This window comes from Hipposideros armiger, unplaced genomic scaffold (genome assembly GCF_001890085.2).
Source record: "Hipposideros armiger isolate ML-2016 unplaced genomic scaffold, ASM189008v1 scaffold_422, whole genome shotgun sequence".
In the NCBI taxonomy this organism is placed as follows: domain Eukaryota; kingdom Metazoa; phylum Chordata; class Mammalia; order Chiroptera; family Hipposideridae; genus Hipposideros; species Hipposideros armiger.
The window spans coordinates 1,385,503-1,410,379 of NW_017731772.1; the positions used below are offsets into that span (position 1 = coordinate 1,385,503).

General features: G+C 39.9%; 1 long non-coding RNA gene across 3 annotated transcripts in view; it reads left to right on the forward strand.

Moving 5' to 3' along the window:
• The window catches only part of LOC109394394 (uncharacterized), a 95,545-nt gene that overhangs the window by 47,857 nt on the left and 22,811 nt on the right, over window positions 1–24,877 (forward strand). For 2 of the 3 annotated variants that reach the window (XR_002126434.1, XR_002126436.1), the window contains exons 1-2: window positions 21,804–22,078; window positions 22,825–22,951. This is a non-coding gene — a long non-coding RNA (uncharacterized LOC109394394). Of the gene's footprint in view, window positions 1–21,803; window positions 22,079–22,824; window positions 22,952–24,877 lie in introns of those variants that run through there. The other variant, XR_002126435.1, reaches the window with a different exon arrangement.

The following is a 24,877-nucleotide window of genomic DNA, read 5'->3' on the forward strand; positions in this document are numbered from 1 at the left end:
GCCAGCAGCCAGCGTGAGTGGCCAGCAGCCAGCGTGAGTGGCCAGCAGCCACAGTGAGCGGCTGTCCAGATACTGGAGATTGATCTGCCTCGCCTGGGAAAAGCACAATGATGGTGCCAGCTTGGGCCAGTGAAGCAACGTCCTCCACAACTAGACTGAAGAACAAAAGGACAGCAACTTGGCTGTTCCCCTTCCCCTGATTCCCCTCCCCCAATTCCCCAATAAAATCTTAAAAAAAAAAATATGAGACTCTATGGAGAGGTGGTTATGAAAGCCACGTACATGACTAAAGTGGCCTGGTGAGAATTTCTGAGGTATACTGGAGGCACTGCAGACACAACAGAAATGATACTCAGTCCCTGGTTTAAAGGGATTCTCAGTTTAGTGGTCTACACTTTGACTGGTGAGATTCCAAATCCACAGTCTTTCAGTGACATCATCCTTTGAGAAAGCAAAGGCTAAAGTGAGTGGGAGTCAATGCTGTAATTCTTGACCTTTAAGGTTTTTTTTTTTAGCTTTGTTTTCTAAGACTTGTGGTTTCCTGCTACTGTTTTGGCACATTTGTTGTTGAGATTGAGAAATAGTTGTGTGTATCATGTTTGGTAATTACGTTCATTACCTTACAGTGTTTGTGTGAGCTTAGGAGGTGCAAACTTTTTGCTTTGCAAACAGGAAACCAGAGGCCCAGGCAGGATCAGGAGAATTTTGAGTGAGATCACCGGAGGCCCGGAAAGAAAGATTAGAATCCACGACATCTCAACCCCCAGAGCGATTCTGAGCAATTCCTATACTTCTGAAGCGTGCTGTCTTGACATGCTCATGTTTTGATTTTCTTTTTTTCGCAGGAGACTAGAAAGAGTGACTAGAAAAGGAGGGCCCTGCTGTCCGAGAGGGGCTCCTGACCTGTCCAGTGTGCTCTAGACCACATCCTGATCATCAAGGTCATTGTTAATAGCAGAAACACCAGGGTCAACATCACATTTGCAAACTAAAAATAGTGAAGGTGAAAATAATAAATCACTTCCATTCCAATGACATGTACTTCGTAGGTAATAGAAATAAACCACATCAGGATTAGTTTTACAGAAACTGAGAGGATACATTTGAAAAAGTATATATTGACCCAAAGACCCTTCCAGGAATGAATGACTCTCCAAAATAATTTGTATTCATGGGAGATGTGAGTTTTTGAAGTTATTAATTCAAAGAAGTAGCATTTCCATTTGGTAAAAGATTCAAATGGTGCAGGAGGGTACACAGTGCAAAGGTCTTCATTACAGTACTGCTCCCCAGAGCCCGATTTCCCTCCCTTAAGGTAGCAGTTATTACCAGTATTTTTATTTAGTTCTCCAGAGATATTCCATTTGTATCTATCTTTTGTATAGTATAGATAGTAGCCTTTGATATATAGTGCTTTGTGCCTTGTGTTTTTGACAAGGATACTAATTCATAGGTGTACATATAGGTCTGCCTTATTCTCGTTAATGACTGCAGAATATTACATTGCAAGTATCTTATAACTTATTGAATTAGTCTCCTACCAATGGATAGTTAGGTTGTTTCCAATCTTTTGTCATTAAAATAATATTGGAAAGAATATTCTTGTACAATCTTCTTGATAAATATGTGAATATGACTGTAGGAAAATTTTCTACATGTGTAGTCGATGAGTCAAAGGGTATATATGTATTTACAATGTTGATAGGTATTAGAAACTTACCATTAAAAAAATATATTAGAATGCTTGTGACCCCCAACCACTTGTCAAATTATCAAACATTTTGTTATTTCAGTAAAATGTGAAATGTTTTAACAGATACTGAAGCTAGATATCTGATTTGTCCCAAAGTCTTGCTTGCTCAGGAATGAAGAGGCTTCTAGATTCTGCTCTTGTAGCTACTCAAGGAGGTTTAAGAATTCTTCAGTGCTCTCCTTGGCAAATAGCCCAACCCTTCATGAGACAACGAAGGGAGAAGAAAGTTAATATTTATTGTGTTAAACTATGTCATTAAATTGTTTTATCCATTCAGCTAGTTTATTGACTCCACACTCTGTGCTCTGCTCTAGATGGTTGAGATTCATCAGGAAGCTTGTAGAACTAGACCCTCTTCTCTAGGGTCTTACCATGCCAGCAGGGGAATGAGAAAAAATTAAGAAAAGATAAATACATAAATTAAAAGGTGGAAAAACAAAAACATTAGATCAATGTAATGCAGATTAGGAATGCAGAGGGCTGAGAAGTTTAGTGGATAAGATAGGATAATCAGGGAGGGCCTCAATGTAGAATCAAGGTGATGTGGAATCAAACACTTAAGGTGTTAGGAAGTTAGCCCAGTGATATCAAGGGAAGAGCTTCCCAAGCAGAGTCCATAGGTGGAGCAAGGTCCTAGGGTGGGAGTGTGGGGGGGAGCTTCCAGTGTGGCTGGAGTGAAGCAAGTGAGGTAGGGAAGGCAATGCGGGTTATATACAGCCTCGTAGGTCATACATTGAGAGTGAAATGGGGGAAGCACTGCAAGGTTTTGAGCAAAGAAGGGACACAATTGGATCTGTTTTCAAAAGTGTGATTCTGAATGCTGTGCTGAAAATAGACTGAAGTTAGAAAGGGCAGAAATCAGGGAAACATGTTAGGAGGCTGTGGTAGTAATGCAGGAGAGACGATGGTGGCTCAGGTGGTGGCAATGGAGGAAGTGAGATTCTGGATAGAAATATTGGGTTGTCAGAAAAGTCATGACGTATTTTTTCTATGTTTTTCGTTGCAAAAATGCGTCATGACTTTTCCGACAGCCCAATAGTTTGCTAGTAAAGCTGACAGGATTTCCTGACAGGTTGGATATGAGCGGCCAGGGTAAAAGAGGAATTAGGGATGATTCCAATATTTTTGGCATGAATTATTATCAACCTATATGGTGAAGATCATGGATATGAAACAATTTTTGGAGGAGACTAGAAGTTCCCTTTTAATCGTGTTAAATTTGAAATATATATTAGACATTTAAGTGGTTATCAAGTAGGAACATAGATATATAATTCTGAGGTTTGAGGGAGGAATGGGAGAGAGAGAGACAGAGAGAGAGAGAGAGAGAGAGAGAGAGAGAGAGAGAGAGAGAGAGATTGATTTACGAAAGTCAAATAATTAAGTTCACGAACTCATCCTAGAAAAAGTGCTGTATACCTCACTGCTGAATATCACTACGGTCATCTTTGAAGTACTCCCCTTGGGAAGCTATGCACCTAGTCCACCCTTCAAAGAAATTTTGGAACTCTTTCTGGAATGGCCATCAGAGCTTTCATTGTATTACCCTTGATGTCCTGAATGTCATAAAAATGTCTTTCTTTCACTATTTCCTTTATCTTTGGGTAAAGAAAGAAGTCACTGGGGACCAGGTCAGGTGAGTAGGGGGTGTGTTCCAATACAGTTATTTGTTTACTGGCTAAAACCTCCCTCACAGACAGTGCCATGTGAGCTGGTGCATTGTCGTGATGCAAAAGCCATGAATTGTTGGTGAAAAGTTCAGGTTGTCTAACTTTTTCACACAGCCTTTTCAGCACTTCCAAATAGTAAACTTGGTTAACTGTTTGTCCAGTTGGTACAAATTCATAATGAATAATCCCTCTGATATCAAAAAAAGGTTAGCAACATCGCTGCAACAAAGTTCACAAACTTGATTGTCAGACCTAGGAGTCCGCATTAATGTATTATACACTCAAAATTTGTGAGGAAGGTAGATCTCATGTTAAGTACTCTTGCCACAATTAAAAAAACCAAATAGGTATTAGTATTAAGCTAGTATGTATAAATAATGACATATATAGACATTTTATTAAGTATTAATATTAGTATTAAGCTAGTATGTATAAATAATGGCATAGATAGACATTTGCCAGAATATTAAAAAATGAAAATGTGTATATCATGTAGAATAGTAGCTTGTAAATATTTTCAGTATCTGTGCATTTTTTGTGTTTTTTTTTTTTTTTAAAGGAGGGCAGTGTCACTGGCCCTCATATGTGGGATCCGAACCGGGGCCCTCTGGCGTCCCAAGCCAGTTCTTAACCATCATGCCACTTGGCTCGCCCCAGTATCTGTACATTCTTGAACTGTGATTTTCAAACCATTCCAATTTATAAAATATATAAAATTATTAAAAGTGCTTTTTAAGGTATTTTATGTTTAAATGCATAGCAATTATTAAAAAGCCAATTGATGAAATACATGAACTTGTTTTTATGGACATAAATACTTAAATCAGCAGTTAGATGACAGGGCCAGTCTTATACCTACTTCAGCATCCTGCTTCTATCTGTTTTATTTTGGTTGCAGTGTGTTAAGTAAATCTTTATTTGCATGGATAAGTAGTTATAGATCAAACTTAAAAAAAATCACCTTGCAATTCTCAAGATATGCTTCAAAGAAAATGAGCTAGAAGACTGAGAGAAGAGCAGTAGGAAAGTTTTGTTTTGAAGCTGAATCATAAATAATTTGAGAGAGGAGCTGCTCACATTTCTTATCAATCAAAACAGAGAACTACATCTTTCAGTGGCTAATAAAACCATTTATACATAGTGTATATAAGCCTTTCCATATAATCAGGGTGCAAAAACTGTAACTCTTTTTTACAATTGCTGTACTTATTTTGGTACATCAAGCCTCCTATTACTCCAGGAGGCTTGACACAAATTTCTGATAATTCAGGGCCTTCTTTTTTCTTCATGGGGTTGTGCTATGTATCTCCTGGGTGCTTAGATAGTGCTTAGTCAGGGTGGGGAAATAGTCTACCAGTCACACTAGTTACCCTGAGATATTGGTGTCCTTATCTGCTTGCTCACCCTGGTCCCTCAATTTTGAGTACTGACTATAAGGCCTCTCTAGGCTGAGCTGCTCTCGCCTCGCCCCTCTCTCTCTCCCTTCTCCCGGTCATTGTGTCTTTCTCTGGCACTTGGGAAACATTTTGTTGATCAAACGACTTTGGCGTGATGATGAATGTGTGGGAGCATGCCAGTGCCCTTCTAGATTATTTGTAGTTTACTGTCCTGAGACAACAGAGCCCTTCACCAGTTTGGGTCCCAATCAGGAGAGGGACAGTAAGTATCTCTGCCCTCAGGCCCTTACATCTCTCTGGGGACTTCTGTGTATATCGCCTCGTCCCAGGTTTAGTCTGGAGTTTGGTACAAGGATGATAGCATGGAACTCACAACTTCACCTCTCACATTCCATTTCTTGCCCTAGTCTGGGTTTCCTTCTTAATGTGAGCACATCTTGGCCAGTTAGGTGATCTCTACCAGAGCATACTTATCTGTGTAGATATACAGAGGAACTTAGGGCAATTCAAATATATATACAAAGATAGAAGGATATATGTTATTTCAAAGTCTAGACAAAAGTAAATTTGGCATCTCATAATTATGACGTGTTCTTGGTCTTGGTCTTCAAAGGGTTAAAATTTGTAGAGTACTTTACAAAATGGAACTCTTGCCCTGCTCCCAAATACTTGCCTCTCCTCCAATATCCCCAGCACACTGGTGTCACCACCATTCTCCCAGGTGCTCAGGCCAAAAATCTGGGCGTTATCCTTAGTTTGCCCCTGTTCCTCATTTTTTTTTTTAAATAGACTTTGTTTTTTAGAATGGTTTTAGGTTCACAGCAAAGCTGAGCAGAAGGTACAATTTCTCATATACCCCTGCCTCCTCCATTATCGACACCCCCACCAGAGTGATACATTTGTTATAATTGTTGAACCTATATTGATATAGCATTATCAAATAGAGCCCACAGTTTCCATTAGAATTCATATAATGTACATTCTATGGGTTTTGACGAATTTGTGATGTCATGTATTCACCCTTATAAAGTCATACAGAATACAGAGGGTGCCAAAACCATGTATACACATTTTAAGAAAGGAAAAAAATCTATATTAAAATTGTAATACTCAATATGTACCGATAACAAAAGATGAATACAAGTCATGTTTCACTTCTGCAATTACAAGAGGTGCTCAAAATGGTTACCACCAGTGTAGTTTTAATACAGTTTTTTTTTCCTTTTTAAAATGTGTATACATTTTTTTGGCAACCTCTGTAGTTTCATTGCCCAAAAAATCCTCTGTACTCTGTCTATTCATCCCTCCCTCCGCACTTACCCCTGGCAACCGTTGATCTTTTTCTTGTCTCCATAGTTTTGCTTTTTCTTAAATGTCATAAAGCTGGAATCATATACTATGTAGTCTTTTCAGACTGGCTTCTTTTACTTAGTAATATACATTTAAGTTCCTCCATGTATTTTCATGGCTTGACAGAGCATCTCTTTAAAGTGCTGAATAATGTTCTATTGTCTGTATGTACCACAGTGTAGTTATCCACTCACCTACTGAGGGACATCTGGGTTGCTTCCAAGTTTTGGCAATTATGAATAAATGTACTACAAACATTTGTGTGCAGGTTTTTATGTGAACATAAGTTTCAGCTTATTTGGGTAAATGCCAAGAAGCACAATTGACATTCAATCTTATTTTATATTAATTTCAGGTGTACAATATACTGGTTAGACATTTATATAATTTGTGCAGTGAATCCCCAATTAGTCTAGTATTAGTCTATGGCACCATGGATAGTCATTGCAACATTACTGACTATATTCTCTATGCTGTACTTTACATCCCTGTGACTACTATGTAACTACGAATTTGTATTTCTTAATTCCTTCACCTTTTTCACCCAGCTCCCCAACTGCCCTTTCCTCTGACAACCATCAGTTTATTTTATGTATCTATGAGTCTGTTTCTGTTTTGTTTGTTCATTTATTTTGTTTTTTATATTCCACATATAAATGAGATCATATGGGATTTGTCTTTCTCAGTCTGACTTATTTAACTTAGCATTCCATTCATGTTGTTGCAAATGGTAAGATTTCATTTTTTTATAGCAGAGTAATACTCCATTGTATTAAATATACCACAATTTCTTTATCCAATCATCTATTGGTGGGCACTTGGGTTGTTTCCATATCTTGGCTATTGTAAATAGTGCTGCAATGAACATAGGGGTGCATATATCTTTTCAGTTGGTGTTTTGGATTTCTTTGGATAAATACCCACAAGTGGAATTGCTGGGTCATAAGGTAGCTCTGTTTTTAATTTTTTGAGGAACTTTCAAACTATTTTCCATAGTGGCTGCACCAATTTGCAATTTCACCAACAGTGTACGAAGGTTCCTTCTTCTCCGCATCCACACCAACACTTGTTTTTTGTCGATTTACTGATGATAGCTATTCTGACGAGTGTGAGGTGATATCTCACTGTGGTTTTAATTGGAATTTCTCTGGTGATTAATGACATTGATCATCTATAGGTCATCTGTATGTCCTCTTTGGAGAAATGTCTGTTCAGGTCCTCTGCCTATTTTTTAATTGGATTTTTTGTTTTGTTTTTCTGGTGTTGTATGAGTTCTTTATAAATTTTGGATATTAACCCTTTATCAGATGTATCATTGGTGAATATTTTCTCCCATCAGTAGGCTGTGTTTTCTTTTTGTTGGTGGTTTCCTTTGCTGTACATAGTTTGATGTAGTCCCATTTGTTTATGTTTTCTTTTGTTTCTCTTGCCTGAGGAGATATATTGGAAAAAAGATTACTAAGAGCAATGTCAGCGAGTTTACTGCTTATGTTTTCTTCTAGGAGTTCTATGGTTTTGGGTCTTATATTTAAGTCTTTAATCCATTTTGAGTTTATTCTTATATATGGTGTAAGAAGGTGGTCCAATTTCATTTTATTGCATATATCTGTCCAGTTTTCCCATTTATTGAATAGACTGTCTTTACCCCATTGTATATTCTCATCTCTTTTGTCAGAGATTAATTGGCCATTTAGGCGTGGGTTTATTTCTAGGCTCTCTATTCTGTTCCATTGATCTGCGTGTCTGTTTTTATGCTAATACCATGCTGTTTTGATTATTATGGCCTGGTAGTGTAGTTTGATATCAGGTAGAATAATATCTCCAACTTTGTTCTTCTTTCTCAAGATTGCCATGGCTATTTGGGGTCTTTTGTGGTTTCATATAAATTTTAGGATTATTTGTTTTAGTTCTGTGAAAAAAATGCCTTTGGTATTTTGATAGGGATTACATTAAATCTATAGATTCCTTTGGGTAAAGACAGTCTGAATTAGTTTAAAAGCATCACTCTGCCTGCTGGGGTGAGAATAGAGTGTAACAGAGAAAGATGAGATGAAGGAAGACCAATTAGGGAGCTATTGAAATACTCCAAATGAGAGATGCTGGTGACTTGTACAGGATGAGGGCAGTGGAGGTGATGTGAAGTGGTCATTTGACGGGGAATTTGGATGTGAAATGTGAGGGAAGAGATGAGTCAGGAAAAACGCTAAGCCACTGTATGGATAGATTGCCCCTATTGAATTGTAGAGGACTGTAGGTGGAACAGGTGTGGGGGCAGGGTGCGAAAGAGTTTGATTTTGCACACATTATGGTTAAGACTGATGTTATATAGGCAGCTGGATATATAAATGAGTTCAGCATGGATGTGTGTGTGTGTGTGAATGAGAGAGAGAGAAAGAGGGAGAGAGTGCATATATTTGAATATGTGTACAGTTTTAAAATTGTGTTAGAATAATTTAAGAAATATATTTTAAAATAAATGTGAATCATGCTTTTGTAGAATCTGTGAGGTATAATCTCAGAACTTGCGTGTAGCTCAGGTTTAAAACTCAGCATACTGGGCTGGCCCAGTGGCACATTGGTTAAGAGCTGGCTTGGGACGCCAGCTCTGAGCAGCAGGCCCCGGTTCAGATCCCACATAAGGGATTCACTGTCACATGAGGGCCAGTGACACTGCCCTCTACAGCTAAGATAGTGAACAATAACTCGACTTGAAGCTGGTCTGCAGTAAGTAGCCGGCGACGGCGTAGGCTGCAGCTCCTGCTGCAGTGAGCTGCCGTGAGGTACTGTGAGTGGCCAGCAGCCAGCGTGAGCAGCCGGCAGCCTGTGTGAGCTGCCAAGAGCCGTCATGAGCAGCCACCCAGAGGCCGGTGACCCATCTGACTCACCTGGGAAGAGCGCAATGATAATACCAACATGGGCCAGTGAAGAGACGTCCTCCAGAACTAGACTGAAGAACAAAACGACAACAACTTGTCTGTTCCCCTTCCCCGATTCCCCAGCACTGTTCCCCTCCCCCAATTCCCCAATAAAATCTTTAAAAAAAAAAAAAAAGAAAAAAACTCAGCATACTGTTGATGTAAAAAGCACTCCTTGATACAACCGTCAAAACCAATTTTTTGATTTGTGGTATGACAAGAAGAAACTGTAGGATTTACCAATCTCTACTTGAAAGGGGCTTATTTCAATGATATTTCTATTCTCTGATGTTAGGTCTTCTTCTTAGAAAAGCACCTGGATTTCTTTTATTTTGTTTATTATGCTGATGTGAACCATTGACTGCTGACAGGTGTCTTGATGGAACATGTACAGAGGGACAGATCACTTCTTTTTAGGGTCATATTGGCATGACCCAATGAAGGGATTTTGTGTGATGTGCAAGTTGTCATGATGTACTTTTTAAAAATAGTGTCACTGACACATATCCACTAAAATAAATTAACCTTCCTATCTTGAATGACTCTCATTTTGGAAACAGCAACTTCACATGCCAGTGATGATATGAGCAGCAGGGTTGGGTTGGGTTGAGAAAGTGGGATTGCAGCAAGAAGGCAGTGTGATAGATAGGCCATTTAATAGTTTTTAGCACAGCAATGTAGAGGCAATGAGCATAAACTTAGATTTGTACCAGCTGAGTTATAAAGCAAGCTCTGTTGCTTTATAAATGGGCAATACTTACCTTCTCCGAAGTCAAGTATTAAGAAATAAGATATAATAGGAAATAATATAACTCTATAACAAATGAGTTAATGTTCACAAGATCTTTAGAATAGCACTTTGCACATAACCAGCTCTTAATGAATGATGGCTATTATCAATAACTCATTGAAATTTAAAGAGTTAGGTGTTTTGCAGTATCTGAAGAGGGTAATGGAGAGTTTCAATGATCTCTCATATTTTTGCATCCAGTTCTTTTACTTTTTAATCATTTCAATGACAAATTATTTTCCTCCAGAGATTAGTTTCAGAGTGTGATTTTATAAGTTGTGGGCTGGACTCAGCAGATTTAGGGAAAGGCTCTTAAGAAAGTAAACCCAAGTCTAGGTGTAGGGACACGCCTTTGAGCAGAGTTGGTTTTAGATTGTCATTTCCTAATTGGTGAGTCAGACTGTCACCCCAGCCTCAGGTTTAGCTGGGACAAACAGCCCTAGCAAAAATGAGCCTCCAGATCTTTAATTCTTATAGTTGAAACCCTTCCACTGCACACTTGAACTTTTCACACATACATTTCATCTTTCTTGGCTGTTATTTGGACTTATTAAGCATTTCCGCAACACTTTTTTCCCTCTAAGTTGGCTGCTTTTCAATAGCGGTTCCTCACATCACCCTATATGAAAGGTGAATACAACAATCTACATTTTATAGACAAGGAAATTGAGGTCCAAGTAAGCCTAGTGTGGTTTGGCCAAGGACACCAGCAAATTAAACCCTGGAACTAGTAACGGAAGCTAGAGTGCCTCACTATTGAGTCATGGTTGACTTTCTCAAGTAGAATGTTCTCCGTAGACAAATCAACACATTCAAATAAAACACAAAAGTGATGTCCCCTTCTCTTCCTAAGAATAAAAAAATACTTCATGATTTCATATAGACATAATATTGTTGCTAGAGTGATCATTGTGAAGTCGAATCTGAGCAAGTCATTTTCTATGAAAGGCCCGGTTCCTGTTCTCCATTGCCCCGGGATAAGACCCAGTGTCATTGTGACAAACGTGGCCTTCTCTGGGCTCCTCTACATGCCCTCTACCAGCCTTGTCCTTCATCCTTCCTTCCTTAATTATAGTCACGCTGGAGACTTTCAGTTCTGTTAATGTTCTCCCATGAATATTCGTACTTCACTTTTATGGTTTGCTAAGAATATTTGTACATAAAATATAGAAGAGAGCCTTCATCTATCCCATTTCCTTGGAAAATGTCACATTTCCCAAGAAGTCTCCCTACATTTCTCAAGGCTGGGTTAGTTGGCCCTTCTGCATACTCCTAGAGTACATGATGTTATACCACCTCTATTACTAAAATTACATCTTAAATCAGTCTTTCCAATGAGACTGCTGTCTCCTTGAGGGCAGTAATTTATCTGCTTTGTGGTACATCCCCCGGTCCTAGCATAGAGTCTGCAAAAACTAGAGACAATAAATACGTTCGAATTGTATGAGTGAACAGTATACCTTCCGATTTGACATTATCCATCTCAAAAAAATACAACATTACTGTCCTTGGTGTCAGACTCTGACAGATGCTAGATATAACAAAATATGTTATAGTTTGAAGCTTTAACAGTACAATGGCTGGAAACTGCCAGGGAGCAGGTGAGGTGAGCTATGCAGCTTGTCAGTATCGATGTTTAGCTTAAGATATGCTAATCCTGTTCTTTTATAGGTATAATCTTTTATAGGTATAATCAGAGTGACCATATTGTTACCCAAACTAGTACAACTTTGTGAGTAGAAGTGGACACTGTTGATAATTAATACTTTGACAGTCAGTACAGACCAGAACTGTCTCAGGCAAAGCGAGTGCATGGTCACTCTAGGTATATGGATTACCCTAATGTGCTGTTAGTCCTGAGCTAAATTTCTGGTTTAACTGATCCATCTAATGGGCTTAGAGCTTCTGCTGAGCGAGAAATTGCACAGTTGCACTAACTGAAACAGCTAAGGGACATGGAACAGTCACTTTGCAACATATGGCTTGACAATTCTCTTCCTGAAGTAGCTCTAAACATAGTAGTAGTTATATCTCAGTGACAGTAGCAGGTGAGAGAGGCAGTTAAGCAGCAGCTCTATCGCTCGGTAAAAGTTTTGGCACCTGGATTTGGACATGAAGAATGCTAACTAGGGAGCTGAAAGATTTCCAGATCGACCGAATCGCTCAAAGCTGCCAAGTTGGCCTTAGAACTTTGCTTTGAGAGTGAGATATGGATGACAGCTGAGACCCCTCCTTAGCTGGAAAATGCAATGTAAGCATATGTTTAAAAAAGTAATGATTAAAATATTACGATTTCAGAGCCCTTCAGTGCTCCTGAATCCATGGCTGTGCCAAACACTTAACTGTGCAAATGGTGATTATCTTTCAAGAGCGGGATAGTAGCTTCCCAATTGCTGCAGTGTAGGTCTCAGTGCTGGCAAGGGTTTAGGAGGTGAAAGAAGAGGACTTGCACATTAGTAATAAAGGTGAAAGTTCCTAACACCTAGAAGGTGTTGAAATTCTGGTTAGCTTACTTATCTTGTTTTTGCAAATGTCCCATATCAAATGGAAGATGGTATGTTGCCATTGCTAAATTTCTCTTTCCTTTCCTCATACTATTTCTCCAAATTTATGTCCATCAGCTATGCTTGGAGAATGTAATAATTTGTAATTAACAAGTTCATTGGCAGAATGCAATATTAATTGCCACTGTAATGACCTTGGGTTGGAATTAGGGATCCTTTTGGATAACAAAAGGTTGGGAAATGGATCACCTTTTTAAAGGTATAAACAAACATACATGGAGAGAACAAAGCGAACAAGCAAAAAACAAAAAAACAAACCCCCAAAAACTCCATGAAGCTGGTTGAAATCAATTGAACCCTGGAATTTCAGCTTAGTATCCTATTTTATCCTTTTTCTAGTTTTATATTAGTGTCTTTTTATGAAGTCCTAAGTTGATACCAGGTACATTTTTAAATGATATTCTTAATTCCCCAATTCAAACTTCTAGGTCAGCAGTATAATGATGCGTTTGGACTGGGTTCTTTTAGGAGAAATAATAGCCAACAACAAAACAAAACAAAATGCATAAAGTGATAGTTACTATATAAGTCAATTGCACCGGCGATATGCCATGTACATTTTGGGAAAAATTATGCAGTTTGTGCAAAAAAAAAAAAAGGAACTCACTGCTTGGTGTAAAGAACTATAATTGACAGGATGCCTATGAGTATAATATAAACAGGAAGAAAATTGTGGCTTATACACTTTGTGACTTTCTTTGGCCAAACAACAGCACATCTTTCATATGTCCAGAAGGACTGAGGGGTTTAGAACAGGAATTGGGAAAATAGCACCAATGACACGGAAGAAAACAGCAATGGTTATGAGTGAGTTTCTAGAATTAAACAGCCTGGGTTCATATCATTCATTACTTGTGTGGCCTTGGGTAACACACTTAACCTGTAGCTTCAATTTCCCCATCTTTAAAATGGGAATAGTAAAAGTCACTACCACGTATGGTTTGGGTGAGGATTAAATGAGATGTATGTATAACCACAAAAACAAAGTATTTGGCAAATAGTAAGCTCAATAAATATTAATTATAACTGTTCAAATCCCAGTTATTTGACATTGTGGCTACAATTTTTATCTCAGGTTGTGCTTGAGTATTGAATGCTATGCTTGAGTTAACATCCATGCATATTTGTATTTCAGTTTTATGGTTCAGTAAGAACATTCAGGACTCCAACATTGCATTGCTCCTAGGTCAGGGAGCTCCTGAAATAGGGTACATCCAGGGAGCCCCACTTTCCTGAAGTGCTTTGATGAGACCCAGTTCTCTTTCCCAGTTTAGGCCTGCCACATTTAGCTCAGGGGAGCAAATGGAATTGTAGAACCAAGCTGGGGCCAGAGGCCACAGATGATTATATTTCTCGGGAATGCCTTGACATCTTGTATATGCTCTGTTGCTATGTTATTGTGTTTTGATTTTTTTTTTTGTATTTTCACTTTAACACAAAAATCAATAAAGAGGCTGGGTTAAATGTCACAAGATGTGGGTATTGAGTTTCCTTGAGAAACCATATATTTGGATGGTGATTTGGCACCAAGATCTCTCACCAGACGCTAAGAACATCTCGTCCCTCTTTCAGTCTCATTCCTTCTTTTCTCCTTCCAATAACTTTAACCACAAGAATACTCATCATGTTATACTTGTGTTGCTTCTCTCCTATTTTGCTTTTCTAGCCCTTCCAACATGTTTGTAGCCAATTCCTTGTAAGATATTCCTTATCTTTGAAATACAACATAATATGCTAGAGTAAGAAGTAAGGAGTTTTGGATAGAAATTTTGAATTTCCTAGTACTTTGTAGTCATTTTGGTCTTATTATTAATCTTCCTGAGTCCTAGTTGTATTAAGATGGAGGAATACAAAGCTCGACTTATCTGTTTCAGAAGAGTGTTGTGAGGACAAAATAAAATATTAGGTGTACAAATGTTTTTCAAATGCTCATTATTTTTAAGTGTACTGTTTATCATTAAATGCATTTATATAACATTTCATTTTGTTGCAAAAAAATAAAACAAATTTAAAGTTATATTTTCCTTGTGAAATATGCCCAAACTGACCCAGTTCTCCTTTTATTTTTTTAAAGAATTTATTTTTTAGAACATATTTAGGTTCACAGAAAGAAATTAGCAGAAGGTACAGAACTTCTATTTTTAATATTAAACTAAAATATGACATGTTTTTTCTGATGTATTGATCTTTTTAAAAAATAATGTTCTTTGCTAGTCTAAGGTTTTAATGGATTTTTTTTTTTGGCTGTTTGCTTTGTGTAAGTGGAAAAGTAAATCCTGGCCTAGAGGCCTCTTACAACTTTCCTCTCAGCAATCTAGGTCCACTGTTAAAGTGTGCTTAAGTATTATTTGCATAGCTGCTGCCCTGGCCTATTTTTAACCTCTACAACATTTTAGATGACCATGAGAAAATTTTATTTATCATATGTTAGTGAGGTGCTGGTATACACATTTTTCAAGAAATGTGAATCTGTTCACTTGAAAGTAGGGGTCATATTGAAGGCTATTTGTCACTAAAACAAATAATTAGTAAATAACTGGAGTACTTTTTTTTCTTTTCTCCTAAATAGGAGCTTCTTCAGTAACATCCCGATATAAAGAGCAAGATATATGAGACAGAGAGTGATTTAAAAAGCCAAGAACAGTCATACAATAACACTCTTTTTATGAGCCAGGGACTGTGCTAGTTGCTTTATATTTGCTAACTCGTTTAAATATCATCAAACCCTATCAGGTAGATCTTAAAAGCCCCGTTTTATTGATAAGGAAACTAAGCAGGGAGATTAAATAGTTTCTCAACAAGAGTGAAGCATCCTGGTTGAACGACTAGGATTTCTCTTCATATTTGTTTTTAGCTAGTCCTGAGAAAGTCAAGTACATAGCCTCCTTTTCTACTCATAGTACAATGAGATTATTTTAGTATTATACACACAAATGGCATGTGCATTCTATCATGAATAGAGAATTCCTAGGCACATGTTCCTCCTCCTCCATCATCATCATCATCTTCATCATCTTATGTCGTGCTAAATATTGCCTGCATCTTATCACATTTAAGCTTTGCAATAATCTATTGAGGTAGGATCATTAGCCTTACTTTACAGATGAGAACCTTGAGCGTCAGTTAGGTGAATTGCTTGCCCAATTCCAATAAACATGTCTCTCTGAATCCTTAGACTGTGGCCTTCTCTTTGTATCATAGTGAGGTCAACCCACCTCTTCCTGGAAGCAGTTTCCTCAGAAATTTAAATCATCGGTGCCCTGGGCAATATGTACTACCTCCTGCAGAATCCTTTTATCTCTAGGATGGGGGTACTGTGGGAAGTTGAAACTTGCGGCTGGAATGGCGATCTTGTCTTTTGGCTATGTTGGAGACCTTTTTCAAAGACTGTCAGGCCTGTGTCTTTGGGATTCTTTCCTTCTAAAATATTGTCCTTTACTTCTGATTCATGCCACAGAAACAGAGAATTTTTAAATAAACAAGCAGAAAGTACATTGGAATGACTGCATGTCCCGGTTTCTGATTGCTCGCACAGATGACATCCCAGCTCTGTCTCACCACACATTATTCTTTGAATCTTTTTTCCTAACCCGAGTATCTCTGGTAACCAAATTTGAGTAACTTCCCCAAGGCAACCTGAGGTTTGGAAACCAAGTGGACAGTTCCAAATTCTTAGTGGACCGTTTTAAGGCATGCAACCACAGAGTTAAGGTCAGACTTCATTAGAATGCGGGTAGGGAGAGAGGATAAATGGAGGGAGGTTCATGTCTTTCCATTGTACTGGAATTTAACTGGAATGAGTGAAGGCAATTTTATTTTAAAATCTTTCCCCCTGTCACCTCATTAACACCTCCAATGAAAGGCAGCTGTGAGACTGTTAACTCTTTGCTTGCACATTCTTGAAAGTGCTATTGGCTGGGATCTCTTGTCCCTGTGAGAAGATACCCTGCTGTCACCAATCTGGGTATCTGTAGCATTGAAATGAGGGTTTTTCCAAGTTTCATATTTATACCCCAATAGTGTGCCATTCCATAGAGTGAGACATGCATTTCTGCCAGGTTTTGCATATTTTGAGCTACTATTCCATAAGCTGCAGTATGTTGGATTTTTTGGAACTTGGCTGCCTCACATTCTTTTTGGAAATAAAATGAGAGCGTGTGTGAACATTCATTAAGTTATTAACTCATTCATTGACTCACACTTTTAATAAATCACATTGGATGAATGCCTGTTCTATGCCAGGCAACATGTCAACATCAGGAGAATAAGACATTGTCCCTTCCCTCAAGGTGTTTCCTATTTAGTGTGGGTTTAAATCATTCTTTCAGTATAATGTGATAAAATGATAACAAAAATTTACTATGGGAGTGACAAAGGAGAGGCAGTAAAGCAGAGTAGACTAAGGGAGGTCAGGGAAGACAGAAGTGAAGGTCCTTGAGCTATTTTGAAGAATAAGTTTGAGTTAGCGATATGTGTAACAGCTGAGATGGGAAAGCAACATGTGCAGTCAGGAGAGAATAATTTTGGCATGATGTTAGAGACTGTCTTAGAGCATAGTGTAGTGGACACTGGTGTAGAGGGTGCTGTGGGGTTTAGCCCAGACTCCCCTTTGGGATTGAAACACACATTCTCCCAGCCGCTGGGAGTGTTGATGGCTATAAGATCTTAGCGGAACCCCTTTTTGGAATTGTCTCAACCCAAAGGAGCTGCCTTGTCCATTCTCATGCCGCTTCCCCTGGGACAGTATGCATCAAGACACAGAGGTATAAAGGACAGCTCCCTTTACGGCAAGGTGGGCAATTCTGAACATCCATCCTATTTCAAGAGCTCCCAGTACTATCTCCTGAAGTCTCTGCTTCTGAAGTCTTGCAGCTGTACCACCGTCCAACTTCTCCCTCTGTCTAATCTTGCTCACCACACCTGTCACAGCTGGTGTTCCATGGCACATGACATAAGAAGGGATCGAGGGGCGGCCAGTTAGTTCAGGTGGATAGAGCACAGGCTGATAACACCATGGTTGCTGGTTCGATTCCCACATGGGCCGTGGAGCTGCGCCCTCCACACACAACTAGACTTAAAACAACCACTCGACTTGGAGTCAGGGCAGCCGGTTAGCTCAGGTAATTAGTGCACATTGCTCATAACACCAAGGTTGCTGGTTCGATCCCCACATGGGCCAAGGAGCTGTGCCCTCCACAACTCTATTGAAGACAGCTACTTGACTTGGAGCTGATGGGTCCTGGAAAAACACACTGTTCCCCAATAACATTTCTATAAAAAAAACACACGAAGGGATCGAAAAGCTCAGAGAAGTGAGTATGCTCAAATGGAAATCCTACATGAGGCTGGCAGACTTATCAGCTTAACATGTTGTGCAGGAGGCCCTGGTGGACACCCCATTTACGTAAGTGATCAGGAATATGCTGGTTGGACAGGCTCTGGCATCACTGAGAAACTCAGTGGTGGCTGATGGTAGGGGATGCTGTTAGAAAGCTGGATTTACCGATAGCAGTGAAGATGATAGAATTCCAAGTGACAGAGCCTAGGCGGTGACACTCGAATAAGCGATGATATTTCTATAGTGAGTGGCAAGATGAGAACGTCAGCTTGGTGGGGAAGGAAGTTACAGAGATAGTTAATAGAATACAGTGGCCCTAGGGGCAAAATAGATGGAGGGCCAACAAGAGTATTGCTCAGTCTACACAATCAAAAGAAATAAAGAAAGGATGATCACAGGGCTGAGTTCAGCCAACTCCTTTGCCCCGTCTCCAGATCTGGAGCCCTGAAGGAAATGCCAGGTACACAGCAGAAACTGAAAGAGGAGGAAAAAAAGGTCGTCTTGGTTCATGTATGGGTCAGCTCAAAATGGGATGTGCAAGTGAAAAATGGGCTGTGGCTGCATTGTAGTCCCATTCAGGGAAGGCCTCACTGGGGCCATAGTGAGAAGAAACCAATGAGCAGAGTGCCTAATGGTGTACCTGCTCATCTGTTTTGTGTGGTGATAGAAGTGGTGTAAGATAGTAAATAGATACGAAGTCATGGGTAGTGGTGAATGGGTTGGTTGGTTGATCAGGGGCCTGGAAAGAAAAATATTAGCTAGGACACAAAATGCTCAGAAGGAGAGGCATGTGTATGGCTATGAAATGAAGTACAAAGAGTAACTTCTCTGTATCACATGTTCAACCCTCCAGAAAGCAGCCACCATAGAAGAAACAGTAAAGAACTATTGGGTCTCTGGAAAAGTCATGACGTATTTTGTGTATGTTTTTCAAAGGTCATTTATTTATATAGAGAACAAAGATCAATCAATGATATATTGCCCGTTTTGTTCGATAACCTTTTGCCATCTTTCAGTGAGCTTCATAATTCCTCGTTCATAGAAAGACCTGTCTTTATTTGCGAAAAACTGAACAAGGTGCTGATTTATAGCCTCATTTGAATTGAACGTTATACCACGCAAGGAGTTTCGAAGAGAGCGAAACAAGTGGCAGTCTGACGGCGCAAGGTCAGGTGAGTATGGTGGGTGTGGCAACACATCCCATCCAAGCTCCAATAATTTTTGACGGGTGATCAGACTTGTGTGTGGTCTTACGTTGTCGCAATGGAACACAACTCCTTTACAATTAACAAGCTCTGGACATTTCTGGTTGATGGATTTGTTCAAACAGCCCAATTGCCGACAGTACACATTGGAATTGATTGTTTGGTTCCTTGGTAGGAGCTTGAAAAACATGACACCTTTAAAATCCCACCACACAGAGCATAACCTTCCTCTGATGAATGTCTGCTTTCGATGTCATTTGAAGCGAATCATCACATTGGAACCAAGATCGTTTGCACACCACACTGTTGTAAACAATCCGCTTCTCATCACCAGTTTTCAGTCGCTTCAAAACAGTATCGTTTTCCTCACGTTTAACGAGCATATTGCAGATGTTTATACGTGCCGTCAAATGAACTTCTTTAGTTCATGAGGAACCCAAATATTGAGCTTGCTTACGTATTACAGCTTCTTCAAGTGGTTGTGAACACTTGAATGATGGATGTTCAATGTTTCTGCAATCTTTTGTGTCGTGTAATGTGGGTTTGACTCAATCAATGCCTTTATTTTGTCATCATCAACCTCGGTGGGCCTCCTTGACGGAGTAGTGTCATTGAGATAAAAACCACCAGCATGGAATTTCGTGAACCATGGTTGGTGCTGATGTTCTTGTAGAGCATTGTCACTGTAAACTTTATGCAACTTTTCACAAGCTTGATGCGCATTCTTCCCTTAATGGAAGTAAAACAGTAAAATATGGCAAAAATGCACAGTTTAGTCTTCCATCTTCAATGTGTTGTAAAATCTCCAAAACTCAACCAAATCGCTCAATTTTTTTTAGAATGAAGCTAGAACTTCATTTGTCAGCTGTCAAATGACATAGCAATAACATAGATGCGAATGACTCCAGTACTTCCAAAAATGAACTAGTGAACCAATGCCATCTCTTGCAAACATGCATCATGACTTTTCCGAAGACCCAATAAATAGACAAAAGGACATCAGCCAGCTCTCTCATCAACGCAGTGGTTACATGATGGAGTAGTAATACATGGACTCCCACTCACCAAGGCTGACCTAGCTCCTTCTGGCTAGTATCCAGTGTGTCAGCAATAAAGACCAATGTTCCGTGCTGACATAGCACCATTCTTTGAGGAGATTGGTGGCATGTTGATTACATTGGAACCCTACTACCCTGGAATGGACACCATTTATCTTGACTAGAAATGTCACATAATTCAGGTGTGAGTTTGACCTAGTCATCACTACAGTGTTTGGTGCACCAACAAACACTCCTATATAATACCATGTCAGACCAAGGGACACTTTTCAGCAAAGGAAGTCATGTGGTGGGATGTGGCCATGGAATCCACTGGTTCTGTCACTTACCATACCCAGAAGCTGCCAACCCGATAGACATACAGATTGGCCTAGTGCAAAGGAAGCACTAGTTTAGAGATGATATCTGGTAAGGATACAGCACCATCCTCTAGGATGCACTGTCTACTCTCATCAGTGATGATGACATGTTGTTTTGTTTGCAACAGGAAGAATACACGAGCCAAGGAAGATATGAGTGGAAGAGGAAGTGGATTCTCTGATTGTCACTCACAGTAACCCACTTGGGAAATTTACACTTTTCCTCTACACCACTCTGGGATCTCTGTGTTTAGAATTACTGGTTTTCAAGAGCGAACAATTCCAGCAAAAGTCCCATTAAACTTTAGACTATAATTCACATCTAGGGCTCCTGGTGCTAAGCGATAGGCAAAAAAAGGAGTCACCATCTTCCCAGGAATAATAGTCTGTAATCATCAGGTGGAGGTAGGGATATAAGGAATGTGTAAAACTGTATCCCACATGAATCCATGGAGCGTCTCTTGGTCCTCCCTTGCCCAGGGGAGGACAAGTGCTGTAGTGAAAGTCTGAGAAGAGCCTGGAAACCAGGGACTCAGACATTTTAGGGATGAAATTCTGAGTCATCTTAGTGTGTTAACTATCTAGACCAGTAGAGGTGTTAGCTAAATATGAGGGGAATTTAGAAAACAATAGAGGAAGTTACAATGAGAATCACTTCCAATGCTGAAGCCAGCTACAGTGGTTGTGGCTGAAGTTTGTTCACTTCTTCTTGTAAGTTTCCTTAATAAGAGAGACTACCCAGAATCCAGGATTTGCTGCTCTAAGAAGTTATTATATGAATTAAGTGGGTCTGAGAGATGCCAGGGGTGGACTGAAGTGGACGTGTTACTCAGATTCACCTACAGGGCTGACGTGCATATCCCCACCTGCTGTACATGGTGTCTGTAGGCTCTCAACTGAAACCCTAGTTAGGTATTTTCCTTTGCCGAAGACAGCATCCTTACTCATAGGCCCCTTTCTTCCCCAGGTGCATCCTGCATGTAATGATTGGCGAACGTGGAGATACAAGGGTCTAGTCTTCCTACCTCAATAAGAAAGGGCATTTCAGACTCAGAGCTTCCTCTAGAATAATCTGTGGCTCTGTTACCACTGTGTGTGGTTCAAATTCTTCCTTTGCCAAATCCTGCTGCCATTATCCACCATAATATTGAGAGCCCTGTCCAGCAAACCTCGTACATATGTAAGAGTCTCAGATTCTGATTCCTAGGAAACCCAACCTATGAGAAAAGGGTATGTATTAGTTAGGGTAAAGGCTAGGCTGTCGTATCAAGGAGACTTAAACATAAAACGGCTTTAATAAATACAATGTTACTTCTCCGTGATGTAATAATCTGGATGGTCTAGGCGGGCAAGCAACTCTGTTCTATGTGATTTATTCAAGGACCCAGGTTCCTTCTATTCATTGATTCACTACTTCTTTGGATATTGTCTCATTTAATAGGCTGAAGCTGTTTTCCCACTTTGTTCCAGGTCATGTGAAGGGGAAAAGATCATGGAAGAGCCATATCTGTTGATTTAAAGCACAGACCTTCTGCTCACATCACGAGCACTTAATCACATGTCATACCTAGCTACTGAGGATGCTGGGAAATGTAGTTTCTAATTTATGAGCCTCGTCTGAACTCTGTTATAGAAGAAGAAGAGGACAGGGTTTGGTATATTAAGTACTTCTGGTACAGGTGAGGAGGCTAGGGTGGGAAGCAGAAATTATTCCATGTATGAATAGAGTGCTAAGCTAAGGTGCTGGAAGTTGCTTCTGAAAATTGTAGAGAGCCATTGATTAGGGCAGGGATTGGATAATGAATAATTTTCAAGAGAGAATTTTACCTGTTAGATAAGCTAAACGACTATATTACTCTTCTTGTGGAAATACTGTTTTGTCATGGCATCTTTTATGAATAGATGTGATCTCTTGCCTCAACATAGTTGATGTTTCTGCTTCCTACCTCCTCCTCAACTGAGGAAAAACTGGATAGTATTCTGTCAGAACAACTGGGAATGAGTTATTCTTAGCATTTTTTGAATGAAGAGTGAACAGAGTGTTTTCCTTCTCCTTATTCCCCCAAAGCACCCCCAGGGTCTAAGGGTAAGATTTAGGGCAAAAAACAAAAACGTAGAGCATCATCTGCTAAGAGATGGAATGGGTAATATGGAAGAAAGAGCACTAGAGTCTTTGGGTCTAGTTAAGAGACCTGAGCTTGGCCTCACACTCTGGCTCTGTCTCTAGATTTATGACTTTTCCCAAATTGCTTGGCTTCTCTGGCGTTCACCTCTAAATTAGGTTGTTGGACAAAATAAGCTAGAAATTTCCCGTCAGCTTAAAAACTTACTTGAATTGGCATTAAAACTGAAGTTTGGAACCAGGTAGAGTTGGAGCTCAAGACATGTTTGTGAAATTTAATTAAATTTTTCATTTTAATTTTAGCAAAGTAAATCAATGCTTGACCTTCAGCCCACACGGGAAGCCCACTCCCGCTAACATCACAACAGCAGCAACAACAAACAACAAGCCCAGTGAGCACTCTGTGATCTCTACTAAACTGTCTGAGGAGGTGAGGTTTATTTTTATCTGCCTATTCCAGATGCCAGTTCCATTGAATGATGAGTAAAGGGAGCATTCCAAGAGAGGCCCCTGGGCAGCCAGTGACCACCTGGAGTCTATCTCATGCATCACAAATATCTCATACATCACAAAGAGGACACAATCAGTGGAACATCTAATGTATTCTTTTCCTTATGGTGTTTGAATGTCTATGGCAAAAGGATTTTGGGAGATTGGCATTGAAACTAGGAGCAAACCAGGCATGTCTGGGTTGGCATTCGGTTTGGGCAGCAGAGCACGTTCTCAGGTTCATGCAGCTGTCTTGGGACCTGGTTCCGCTGTTCAGGGCCTGGTTCAGAGAGGAAGAAAAGTGGTTATGGTCTGTGATGGCAGTGACTGAAGGAGCCAGCAGGGGCAGGGGTGAGGACTGTGGCAGAATGCAGTAGACTAAGCTGGGAATTCACCAGAACACCAGGGCTCTCATTTGCATAAAGAACCCCGTGACCTCCTCTGACCATTTGTGGCCCTGACACCTCAATTTCTACCTCTTAAAAACTAAAGTAGCACCTGTTAGAGGTCCAGCCTTAAGTGAGTTTAGAAAACCCTAGCTGTTGACTGAATGGCAAGCATTATATATATTTGTGATTAGAATCAATGGGCAGCAAGGTGTGTGCACAAGCAGGCCACTCTTTGATGGCAAATCCTTCCTTTTCAGATATTTGGGAAAGGCTGAGTTACTTATGAAGTTGTATTTCCCCCAGATTAGTGGTCACATCAGCACTTAAAATGCTAGCAGGGAGAAAGAATCAGTATCATGTTTGTCTTTAAAATGGGAGACGTAGGACACCTGGCCCTCTGTTAATACTGGGACACTGTACAAGAGTCAACTGGGGCACAATACAGTTCTTATTCTGAATCGGAATCCATCTGTACGCTACAGTAGGAAGACAAAAGCGGATTGTTAGCACTTAAAGGCACCTTGACAGAGTCATACCGCTTGACTCTTTTATTAATTGCCCCATCTGCTAAGTGAGAGCTCTCTGACACAGGTTGGTGCAGAACTCTTAAAGCCCTTAGTCTGCTTCCTATTGGTTCCACATGTGTTTGCATTTGTTCTCAGTAGGCAGGGATTCCAGAGAGAAAATGAACCGCTGCAGATCGATTGCAGTATCAGTCATGCAGAAGACATGGTGCAGCGTGCCATTTGATTTTGATCTAGTTTGAACCCTTGCTAGGGGTTGCCCTGGCTCCTTGACTTCTATTTACCTCAGTTTGTGTTTGAAGTCTCAGATGCTAAAAGTAAGAGAAAAGGCAGTACTGTAATGCCCTCATTTTAGGGAATCACAGCATTTCCCCTTTAAGTCACTCGGTCCTCAAAACCTTTCAGTTTCTGTCAGGGACAGAGCACTAGAAAAGCCAGAAAGCATTTGTGTGTGTGTGTGTGTGTGTGTGTGTGTGTGTGTGTGTGTGTGTGTGTGTGTGCTGCGAAAAGATATGCCTTGTTTATGTAGACAATGATAATTTCCAACAAAACTACATTGACAGCACTGGCAGAGCCTGGGCCTAAACTGACAAAAGACAGACCAACCAAACTCAGTGGTTTACTTAGGCGACCATTCTCCCCAGTATGATTTGTCTTTGTCCTTCCCTTTCTTATGTTGTTTTAAATTCAATGAGATTGAGTTAAGGATGTGGTGTCTATTTCAGCCTCAGCATTGCAGTTTCCGCATTTAGCCTGTATTATGTTACAGCCATCACGATGCTCGGATATTTTTCTATGGACAAGTTGGAGATAGAAGAGAGAAACAGGAAAGGCGTGGCGTCTCCTCTGAAGGTTTTCTGTTGTGGGGTCTGGAAGTTGCGTGTGTGTGTGTGTGTGTGTGTGTGTGTGTGTGTGTGTGTGTGTGAGAGAGAGAGAGAGAGAGAGAGAGAGAGA